This window comes from Ursus arctos, unplaced genomic scaffold, assembly GCF_023065955.2.
Source record: "Ursus arctos isolate Adak ecotype North America unplaced genomic scaffold, UrsArc2.0 scaffold_27, whole genome shotgun sequence".
Classification (NCBI taxonomy): domain Eukaryota; kingdom Metazoa; phylum Chordata; class Mammalia; order Carnivora; family Ursidae; genus Ursus; species Ursus arctos.
The window spans coordinates 4,710,327-4,722,124 of NW_026622952.1; positions in this window are offsets into that span (position 1 = coordinate 4,710,327).

An 11,798-nucleotide genomic window follows, 5' to 3' on the forward strand; every position below is an offset into this window, starting at 1 on the left:
ATTTACATTCAGAATAATTATTGAAAGATATGAATTTAGTGCCATTGTATTACTTGTAAAGTCGCTGTTTCTGTAGATAGTCTCTTTCCTTTCTGTTCTTTGTTACTTTTGGGCTCTCTCTTTGCTCCAAGGGTCCCCTTTAATATTTCTTGCAGGGTTGTTTTAGTGTTCATGAATTCCTTTAGTTTCATTTGTCCTGGAAACTCTTTATCTCTCCTTCTATTCTGAATAACAGCCTTCCTGAATTAAGTATTCTTGGCTGCATATTTTTCCTATTTAGCACATTGGAATATAACATGCCGCTTCTTTCCCCATCACCTATTTAACACATATTTCCCCCACCACCCCTCTTGTAATCATTGGTTTCTTCTATACTTAAGAGCCAGTTCTTGGTTTTCCTTTCTCTTTTCCCCCCAGGATCATTTGTTTTGTTTCTTAAATTCCCCTTATGAGTGAAATTATATGGTATTTGTCTTTCTCTGCCTTATTTCACTTAGTATGATACTCTTTAGTTCCATCCACATTGTTGCAAATGGCAAGACTTCATTCTTTTCTATGGTTGAGTAATATTTCATTGTATGCATATACCACATCTTCTTTACCCATTCATCACTCAATGGACATGCAGGGTCTGGTCATAATTTGTCTATTCTAGATAATGCTGCTATAAACATTAGGGTGCATGTATCCCTTCAAATTAGTACTTTTGCATTCTTTTGGTAAATCCTAGTACTGTGCTTGCTGGATCATAGGGTAATTCTATTTCTAACATTTTGAGGAAACTCCATACAGTTTTCCAGAGTGGCTATACATTTTGCATTCCCATCAACACTGTAAAAGCATTCCCTTTTCTCCACATCTTCACCAAAACTTCTCATTTTTTGTGTTGTTAATTTTAGCCATAGCTCTTTAGCATTTCTTTTAAGACTGGTTTAGTGGTGATAAACTCCTTTATCTTTTATTTGTCTTGGAAAGTATCTATCTCACCTTTAACTTAGAATGATAACCTTGTCTGGTAGGGTATTCTTGGTGGTAGGTTTTTTTCTTTCAGCACTTTGAATATATCATGCCCCTTCTTCCTGGCCAGCAGTTTCTGCTGAAAAGCCAGCTGATAGCATTATAGGTTTTCACTCGTAGGTAATGTTTTTGTTTCTCTCTTGCTGCTTTTAAAATCCTCTCCTTATCTTTAACCTCTGACATTTTAATTATTATGTATGTGGTGTGGGTCTTCTTGGGTCCATCTTATTTGGAAATTTCTTGGACCTGGATGTCTATTTCCTTCTCTAGGTTAAGGAAGTTTTAGCAATTCTTTCTTTTCTTTCTTTTTTTAATAAGTTTTAATTTAAATTCCAGTTAGTTAACATACACCTTAAAGTTAGTTTCAGGTATATACAATTTAGTAATTCAACACTTCCATATAACACCTGGTACCCATCACAGCAAGTGCACTCCTTATACCCATCACCTATTTCAACCCCCCCCCCCCCCATCCTTCTGCTCTTTGGTAACCACCAGTTTGATCTCTAAAAGTAAGAGTCTGTTTTTTGGTTGACCACTCTCTCCCTCTTTTTTTCCTATGATCATTTGTTTTGTTTTTTAATTTCACATATGAATGAAATCATATTGTATTTGTCTTTCCCTGACTGACTTATTTCCCTTGGCATAATACCCTCTAGCTCCAGACACATCATTGCAAATGACAAGATTTAATTCTTTTTTATGGCTGAATAATATTCCATTTTGTATATATACACCACCTCTCCTTTATCCATTCATCAATGGACATTTTGTCTGTCTCCATAATTTGGTTATTGTAGATAATACAGCTATAAATATAGGGGTGCATGTATCCTTTAACTTAGTGTTTTTTTGTATTCTTTGGATAAAATCCTAGTAGTACAATTGCTGGGTCATAACGTAGTTCTAATTTTAACTTTTTGAGGAAATTCTATACTGTTTTCCAGAGTAGTTGACTCAGTTTGGAGTCCCACCAACAGTGTAAGAGGATTCTCCTTTCCCTACATCCTTGCCAACACCTGTTCTTTCCTGTGTTGTTGAATTTAGCCATTCTGACAGGTGTGAGGTGATATCTCATTGTGGTTTTGATTTGTATTTCCCTGATGATAAGTGATATTGAGCATCTTTTCATATGTCTGTTAGCCAGCTGTATGTCTTCTTTGGAAAAATGTTTATTCATGTCTTCTGACCATTTCTTAACTGGATTATTTGGTTTTTAGGTGTTGAATTTTCTAAGTTCTTTATAGATTTTGGATGCAAACCCTTCATCAGATACATTATTTGCAAATATCTTCTCCCATTCCATTGGTTGCATTATAGTTTTGTTGATTGGTTCTTTCTCTGTGCATAAGTTTTTTATTCTGATGAAGTCCCAATAGTGTTTGTTTGTTTGTTTGTTTGTTTGTTTTTTGCTTTTGTTTCTCTTGCTTCAGGAGAAATATATAGAAAGAAGTTGCTAAGGCCAATGTCAAAGAGGTTACTACCTGTGTTCTCCTCTAGGGTTTTGATGGTTTCCCATCTCACATTTAGGTCTTTAATCCATTTTGAATTTATTTTTGTCTGTGGTATAAGTAAGTGGTCCAGTCTCACTCTTTTGCATGTTACTGTCTAGTTTTCCCAACACCAGTTTTTGGAGATCCTGTCTTTAACCCACTGCATATTCATTCCTGCTTTGTTGAAGATTAATTGAACATATAGTTATGGGTTCATTTCCGAGTTTTCTATTCTGTTCCATTGATCTATGTGTCTATTTTTGTGCCAATCCCATACTGTTTTGATCACTATGCTTTGTAATATAAATTAAAGTTAAGAATTGTGATGCCTCCAGCTTTGCTTTTCTTTTTCAAAATTGCTTTGGCTATTCAGGGTCTTTTGTGGTTCTGTACAAATTTTAAGATTGTTTCATCTAGCTCTGTGAAAAATGCTGGTGGTGTTTTGATAGGGATTGCATTGAATGTTTAGATTGCTTAGTGTAATATAAACATTTTAACAATATTTGTCCTTCCAATCCATGAGCATGGAATGTTTTTCTACTTCTTTGTGTCATCTTCAATTTCTTTCATCAGTGTTTTATACTTTTCAGAGTATAGGTATTTCCCCTCTTTAGGTTTATTCCTAGGTATGTTATGGTTTTTTGGTGCAATTGTAAACGGATTTGATTCCTTGATTTCTCTTTCTGCCGCTTCATTATTGGTATATGGAAATACAACAGATTGCTGTACATGATTGTGTATCCTGTGACTACTGAATTTGTCTATCAGTTCTAGCAATTATTTGGTGGAGTCTTTTGAGTTTTCTATATAGAGTATCATGTCATCTGCAAATAATGAAAGTTTGATTTCTTTCTTGCTCATTTGGATTCTTTTTATGTCTTTTCATTGTCTGATTGTTGTGGCTAGGACTTCCAGTACTATATGGAATAAAAGTGCTGAGAGTGGACATCTTTGGCTTGTTCCTGACTTTAGAGGAAAAGCTCTCAGTTTTTTCCCCATTGAGGATGATTAATTAGCTGTGGGTTTTTTCATATACGGCCTTTACTATGTTGAGGTATGTTCCCTCTAACTTGACTTTGTTGAGGGTTTTTGTCATGAATGGAAGTTTTACTTTGTCAAATGTTTTTTCTGTATCTATTGAAAGGATTGTATGTTTTTTCTTTCTTTTATTAATGTGATTATCATGTTGATTGATTTCCAAATATTGAACTTCCTTTGCAACTCAGTAATAAAGCCCACTTGATTATGTTGAATGCTGCTTTTAATGTATTGCTGGATTCAATTTTCTAGTACCTTTTCAAGAATTTTTGTTACCATGTTCATCAGGGATTTGGTCTGTAATTTTCCTTTTTAGTGGAGTCTGTCTCTGGTTTTGGTATTAGTGTAATGCTGGCCTTACAGAATGAATTTGGCAGTTTCCTTTCTTTTTTACTTTTGTAATAGTTTGAGAAGAATTGGAATTAACTCTTCTTTAAGTGTTTGGTAGAATTCACTTGTGAAGCCATTTGGCCCTGGACTTTTGTTTGTTGGAAGAATTTTGATTACTGATTCAATTTTGTTGCAGGTTATTGGTCTGTTCAAGTTTTCTGTTTCTTCCTGTTTCAGTTTTGGTAGGTTATAGGTTTCTAGGAATTTATCTATTTCTTCCAGGTTGTCCAATTTGTTGGCATATAGTTTTTCCTAATAATTTCATATAATTTTCTTATAATTTGTATTTCTGTGGTGTTGGTTGTTATTTTTCCTCTCTCATTTGTGATTTTCTTTATTTGGGTCCTTTCTCTCTCTCTTCTTTTTGATAAGTTTGGCTAGAGGGTTATCAATTTATTATTATTTTTTTCAATGAACCAGCTCCTGGTTTCATTGATCTGTTCTATTGTTGTGGTGGTGGTTTTTTGTTTGTTTGTTTTTTAGTTTCTATGTCATTTATTTTTGCTCTAATTTTTCTTATTTACTTCCTTCTGCTGGTTTTAGGCTTCATTTGCTGTTCTTTTTCTAACTCCTTTAGGTGTAAGTTTGGGTTGTATATTTGAGACTTTTCTTACTTCTTGAGATAGGCCTGTATTGCTATATATTTCCCTCTTAGGACAGTTTTTTCTCTATCCCAAAGGGTTTGGACCATTGTTTTTTCATTTTCATTTATGTCCATGTATTTTTTTTTTAAATTTCTTCTTTGATGCTTTGGTTAACCTATTCATTATTTTGTAGCATGCTGTTTAACCTCCATGTACTTGTGGTTTTTCCAAATTTTTTCCTGTGGTTGACTTCTGGCTTCATAGCATTTTGTTCAGAAAATATGCATGATATGATCTCAGTCTTTTGTATTTGTTGAGGCTTGATTTGTGACCTAATATGTAATCTATTCTGGAAAATGTTCCATATACACCTGAAAAGAATATGTATTCTGCTCTTTTAGGATGGAATGTTCTAAATATATCTATTAAGTCCATCTGGTTCAGCGTGTCATTCAAAGCCATCGTCTCAGTGTTGATTTTCTGTTTAGATGATCTGCTCATTGATGTAAGTGGGGTGTTAAAATCCCATATTATTATTGTATTATTATCAATGAGTTCGTTTATGTTTGTTATTGCTTTATATATTTGGGTATTCCCATGTTGGGTGCATAAATATTTACAATTCTTAGTTCTTCTTGTTGGATTGTCCTTTTTATTGTGATATTTCTCATTCTTTTTTAATTCTGTGGTAAGATTCTTCCTGATGTCTTCCATTCTTTTCTCAAGCCCAATGAATATTCTTATGATTGTTGCTTTACATTCTCCATCAGGAATGTTACTCTTACCTGTTGTGCCTAGATCTCTGGTCTTAGCCTTATCTTGTTCTTTCATTTTGAATGAATTCCTCTGTCTTGGCATTTTGTCTAAGTCTCTTCCTTCTTCTCTGTGTTAGAAAGGCCAGTTATGTATTGGCACTGAACCACTAATTAATAGTGGATGATCAATCCAGAGGATGTCAGTCAGGGTTTGACCTTGGTACTTAAACATGGAATGGCCATGGATTCGGGGATGAAGGCTGAGAATAAGCCCAACAACATTGCTTAGACGGGGAATGGCTATGGGTACGTAGATTAAGGCTAAGAATAACTCCAACAGCACAGACATCTATCCATATAATATTTGACAATTGCCTCTGCTAAATTCCAGCATAACTAGATGTCAATGGTGAGGCCTTAGTATAGTACTATCCCTTGAAACCAACTAGTAATTTGCTTAGTTGATTATTTATGTCTCTTTTTTTCTTTTAGGCTTAACAGAGGAAGGTTAACAACTTCCTAGGTATCAATTCTTATCATGAACAAGAGTTTGATTTTCTGGATAGCAATGCCTCTGCCAGCACCACTATAGGTATTCCAAAATACCTGATTGACTAACAATGGTTTTTAGACAATGTTATATTAAACCAGTGCACTCATTTTACAGTGGATGAGGTATAAGAATGGGTTTTGGACCATTGGGCATATACTGCATTATCTAGAAATAACCAGCCTAACAGAATTCTACAGATAGGGGAGCAAGCCAACTCAGAATACTCAAGCCCAAACAACACCAGAAGAGTAGTAATATAAATGAGTTCAGCCTAAAGCACTAATCTGTAGAATTGAGAGCTAAACAAATAGGGTGTTTGTTGTTTTTTTTTTTAAGCCACTTAATGTTGAACTGGTTTGTTATGCATCAGAAACAAACTGATAAAATCTTATATCCAACAATGTACCTAAATTCACTTATTCATTTAATGATTTCTAAAAATGTATCTGTAGATTCTTTCAGATTTTTTTGTATGGATATTCATAAATTTTGCAAATAATGTTTATTTTGTTCTAATCTTTATGCCTTAGAATTTCTATCTTTGAGCTTAATGTACTGCTTTTGACCTTTTGTACAGTGCTAATATGAAGTGTTTATAGCAGGTGTTTTCATTTTTTAAAAGTTTATTATGTTGTTAGTCACCATACAGTATATCATTAGTTTTTGATGTAGTGTTCCATGATTCATTGTTTGAGTATAACACCCAGTGCTCCATGCAATACATGCCCTCCTTCAGGTATTTTTAACTCATTTGTAGTCTCAGTAGTCTTTCAAATTTTCACCATTAGTATGATGGTTTACCCGATTTTATAGAGGTCCATCAACAGATTAAATGAATTTCCTTCCATTTTTTTAAAAACCGTAAGTAGTTTATCAATTTATCAAATGTTTTTATGCATTCATTAAGATGAATGTATGAGTTTATTATTTTAGTGGTGGTTTTATATATATATATATAATTTCAGAGATTATAATTATTGTTTCTGGGAGGATCAGTCTCATACAGATTACTTCACAACCCAAAATCAGGGTATCATCTTTATTAAATTTGCTTTTCCATTCAGGCCCATTTCCCTACTTGGATTACCTAAATTGTTCTTAGTAGTATTTAGTTATTCTTTATACATACTGCATATGAGCCATTGTGAGTTTTATGTGTTGCAAATGTTACTCCTACTCTGTGACTTGCTTGTTTACTTTCTCAACAGCATCTTTGGATGAAGAGAACATATTCCAGAGTTATAATTTTATTCAAAATTTTGTTTGAGTTTATTGTAGTATACTCAAGAAACTGCCAAAACCAAAGTCATAACACATTCTCGTTATCTTCTAGAAGACTAATTATTTCATATTTTACATTCATGTTATTTTATAGTTTATAACATTATTATATTGATTCATCTGAATTTACTCTTTCTAAATACTATAAAGCAAGTACCAGGATGTGAGGAAGATTTTCTTTTCATATAGATACACAATTGAACCATCTACTCTGATGGAAAAAATCTTTTTTCCCCAATGCTGTACTTTAGCAATGGTCTCATTAACCAAGTGTTCATAATACACACTTTGTTGGCTTAGTTGTTTGGTATTGAAATGTAACTCTCTCTTGGTGTCTGACAACTCAAGTCCTTCAAATTTACTATCTTCTTAAATGAGTGACTTGGTTATACTTGGCTACCTGAATTTTCATATTAATAAAACTATCTGCTGAGATTGTATTGTATTGACATTGAATCAAATTTGTACATAATTTGGTGATGGAAACTTCTGCTTCTGGGTGAAATAACTAGAAAAAAAAAACAGGAAAAAAAGCAAATGTCATGTGCTTGAATGCAGTCTAGATTTCCTGAACAATGATAACTAGATGCTAACTTTGGAGAGGGAGGTCACCTGGGTGGCTCAGTTGGTATAAGCATCTGCCTTTGGCTCAGGTCATGATTTCAGGGTCCTGGGATCCAGTCCCATGTCAGGCTCTCTGCTCAGTGGGGGAGTCTGCTTCTCCTTCACTCTCCTTCTGTGCTTTCCCTCTCTCTCCCCCCCAAATAAATAAATAAATAAATAAAATCTTAAAAAAAAGACTTTGGAGAAGGGATAATGACATGTTTGAGCTGACCTCTTTTGCGTGCTTCAATCTCAGCATTTATAGCTTCCGGACATTGGTAAGATGCTGAAAATCCAAGTTTTGCTCTGCAGTAGACCTCAATTGGGCATGGGGTGCAGAAAAGTAACAGAGACAAGAATGCAGCTGTTTTCTGTCTTGGAACATTTGCCAATTCTTTTACCATACGGGTTAGGAGACCTAGGAGAAAATATACTGAAAACTAGAATAGAGATTTTAGCATTTTTATCAAACGAAGAATAGGGTTAGGAGACCACAATCATTCAGTTGAGTATCTTGGAGGCTCAAGAGCGTAAAAAGTAATCTGGGCCTTATTGAGTTAGTAATTGCCCAAAACCATTATTACTAGGCAGAGAAATGGCAAAATATCCTTTAAAAAAACACAATATTTATTGGAGCCTCTACATTTTTATGTCCGATGTCAAACATTCAAAAGTAATAAAACTATAATGGTAATAAATTTCTAAATAAGTCAAAAGATAAGGTACTAAGAGAAAACACGAAAGAAATAGACAATAGAAACATTACCAAAGATGACTGAGACATGGAAGTTATTATATAAGAACTTCGTGTTCATTTTGATCAAAGCATTTGAGAAAATAGAGATAAAAAATTTGGAAATTCACCTGAGGATTGGAATTTAGTAAGACCTAATTTGAATTCATAAACTGAATGTTATATCTGAATTAGAAATGTATTATATGGGGGCACCTGGGTACCTCAGTCAGTTAAGCATCTGCCTTCAGCTCAGGTCATGAACCCTGGGTCCTGGGATAGAGACCCACATAGGGTTCCTTGCTCAGTGGGGAATCTGCTTCTCCCTCTCCCTCTGTCTTCCACTCCCCCTGCTTGTGCTCTCTTTCTCTCTTGTTATCTCTGTCAAAAAACTAAAATAAAATATTTTAAAAAATTATTAAAGAATATATTAGATGATTTAATATCAGATAAGACACAACAGAATATAGCACAAGGGAACTGGAGCATAGGTAAATAGAAATATTCAATTTGAAACTGTCAGAATAAAATGTGGGAAATAAGAGTCTCAGAATGAAAAGAGAGAGAATATGCAGTAGAAGCAAACGTGAAGAGGTAATTACTGAGAACTGTTCAAATCTCACAAGAGACATCAACTCACAGATTCAACAAGCTTTGTAAACACCAGGCAGTATAAATACTATAAAAGCCAACCTAATAATTTTATAGTAAGAGTACTGAAAATCTATGGCGAATAGGAATTCACCTGAAACTAATATTGCACTGTATGTTAACTAACTAAATCTAAGTAAAAAAATTTTAAGAAGGAATTCTGAAAACCACAGTACAAAGAAGCATTACTTTCAAAGGAACATTAAAGAAACTGAGAATTAACTACTCAACCAATATATTTTGGGGATTTCAATATTAATTTGTATTAATTATATTCTTACTGTAGACACAAAGTGTTCTGGATCAGAAAGGTTTTTTATTAATTTTTCATAGTAAATAAGTTCATTGTTGGCCCCTCTTTGCCCCAGGCCTTACCCTTGGCTTGACACAATGAAAGATGTTAGATATTTTTCCTACATAAGTAGCTGGACACTCCCTAGAAGAGGAATAAGAAACAATGACTTTTCTTTGCAGCTTTCTTCCCTCCAAAAAGGGTCTTCTCCTTATTCCGTTTCTTCAGCATGTAAATCAAATCTCTCTAGAAGCTACGTAGTCTCATACATGTTGGTTTTTATGATCTAGAGCTATCTCCAAGTTCTGGCACTTCAGGCATGTGACATGTAAATACCTAGGGGGATGATGTTCCCTGGAATCTTTACACTTAAGCTAAAGACATAGTCCAAGTTGCCATTATTTGACTCTATCTGGACTATAAGAGAAATTTTAGTATCCTCTTGGATAATAAATTAATTAGGCAAATGGTTATATATCTAATTTTTATAGTAGGTGAAGGGTGTCAGGAGGCTAAGGCTATTATAGGAGCAATAAGAAATCCACAAATGTTTAATTTCCCTCCATTGTAAGTCAAAAAGCAATACAATAACATCTTTAGAGTGCTGAATGAAAATTATGACCTAAAATGCACTAAATGCAACCTAAAATTTCACAAATACCTTTTAAAATTGAAGGTGTAGTAAAAGATATTTTCAAACAAATGAAAATATAGATCATTTTACCAACACCTTGACACTGAAAGAAACAGTCAAGTGAATTCTATTAGAAAAATTATTGTAGGAAAAAATACTAATATTGAAAAGTGCAGTTGAAAGGGTAAATATTGTCAGTACATAAATTGAACACAAGTAGACTAAATATTCCATAAAATATTAAGATTAGCAGATTGAATTCTAAAACATGACTAAGAAATACTTTAAATATGAAATCACACATGCAGGAAAAAGATCTATGTTCATACTCTGAAAGAAATCTGCTGAAGCTCAGCCACTTTGAGAAATTTTGTCTTTGAAGCAAAAATAAGCAGAAATATGAACAGTGCCATTTATTAAACATAGAAAAGATGCGAACCAGGAAGATAATATTCAAAATCTTTATAAAACCCATTATAGTACCTCAAAATCTTTTTTAAAAATTTGGGAATATTAATATTTAAAGCAATATTAAGTCCTTCAATTAATGAACATTGTTTTGTTTTGTTTTCCAATTCATGAACATTGTTCATGTCTTCATTTATTCAGGTCACCTTTAATTTCTCAATAGTAATTTGTAGTTTTCTTGTAAGGTGTGAAAGTTTTTTAAAATGTTTATTTTTAAGTATTTGGTATATTTATTGCTAATTTAAATAATATGCTTTGTGGAATTTAAGAGACAAAACAAATGAGCAAATGGGGAAAAAAGAGAAAGAGAGGCAAACCAAGAAACAGACTCTTGTTTTGGTTTGGTTTGGTTTCAGTTTTTATTTAAATTTCAGTAAGTTGTGATGTGAGTTTTGAGTGTACAACATGGTGAGTGATTCAACACTTACATAAAACACTCAGTGCTTACCACGCCAAGCACACTCCTTAATACCCATCATCTGTTTCACCCATCCCCCCACCAACCTCCCCTCTGGTAACCATCAATCAGTTTGTTCTCTAGAGTTGAGAGTCCGTCTTGTGGTCTGCCTCTCTTTTTTCCCCTTTTGCTCATTTGTTACATTTCTTAAATTCTATATATGAGTGAAATCATATGGTATTTGTCTTTTTCTGACTGACTTTTCTTTCTTGTGATCTCACAGCATCCCAGTGGGCAGGGCAAACATTTAGTTTACAATAAAAGGTAATAGCATAATTAATAACATAGCGAGGTGCATATAATGTTCTGATTATGATTACTTACTATTTACATAATATACCTAGTTTGGTTACATTTTCTTTTTTCTTTTTTTTTTTTTGGTTTGGGTCACATTTTAAGAATATTTAAAAGCCCTGTAAAAACCAGAATTGACCGATTGCAGTTAAAAATCTTTCCTCAGAAATGCATCATAATTGTATCAGTGTTGATCAAGTAATTTCCATGAAATCTAAGTTTAGAGATACATAGGAGTGACACTAGAAAAAAAAATTTAGGGTGCCTGGGTAGCTTAGTCAGTTAAACATCTGACTTTGGCTCAGGTCATGATTTTGGGATCCTGGGATTGAGTCCCACACTTGGCTCCCTGCTCAGTGAGGAGTCTGCTTCTCCCTTGGCCCCTACACCCCACTCTGCTCTCTCTCTCTCTCACAAAAATAAATACATAAAAATCTTTAAAAAAAGAAAAGGAAAAAAGTTTTAACGTTTGTGAGTAAGCTTCCTTAATAATGTTTTTAAGTTTTTATTTAAATTTCAGTTAGTTAACATACACTGTAATATCAATTTCAGGTG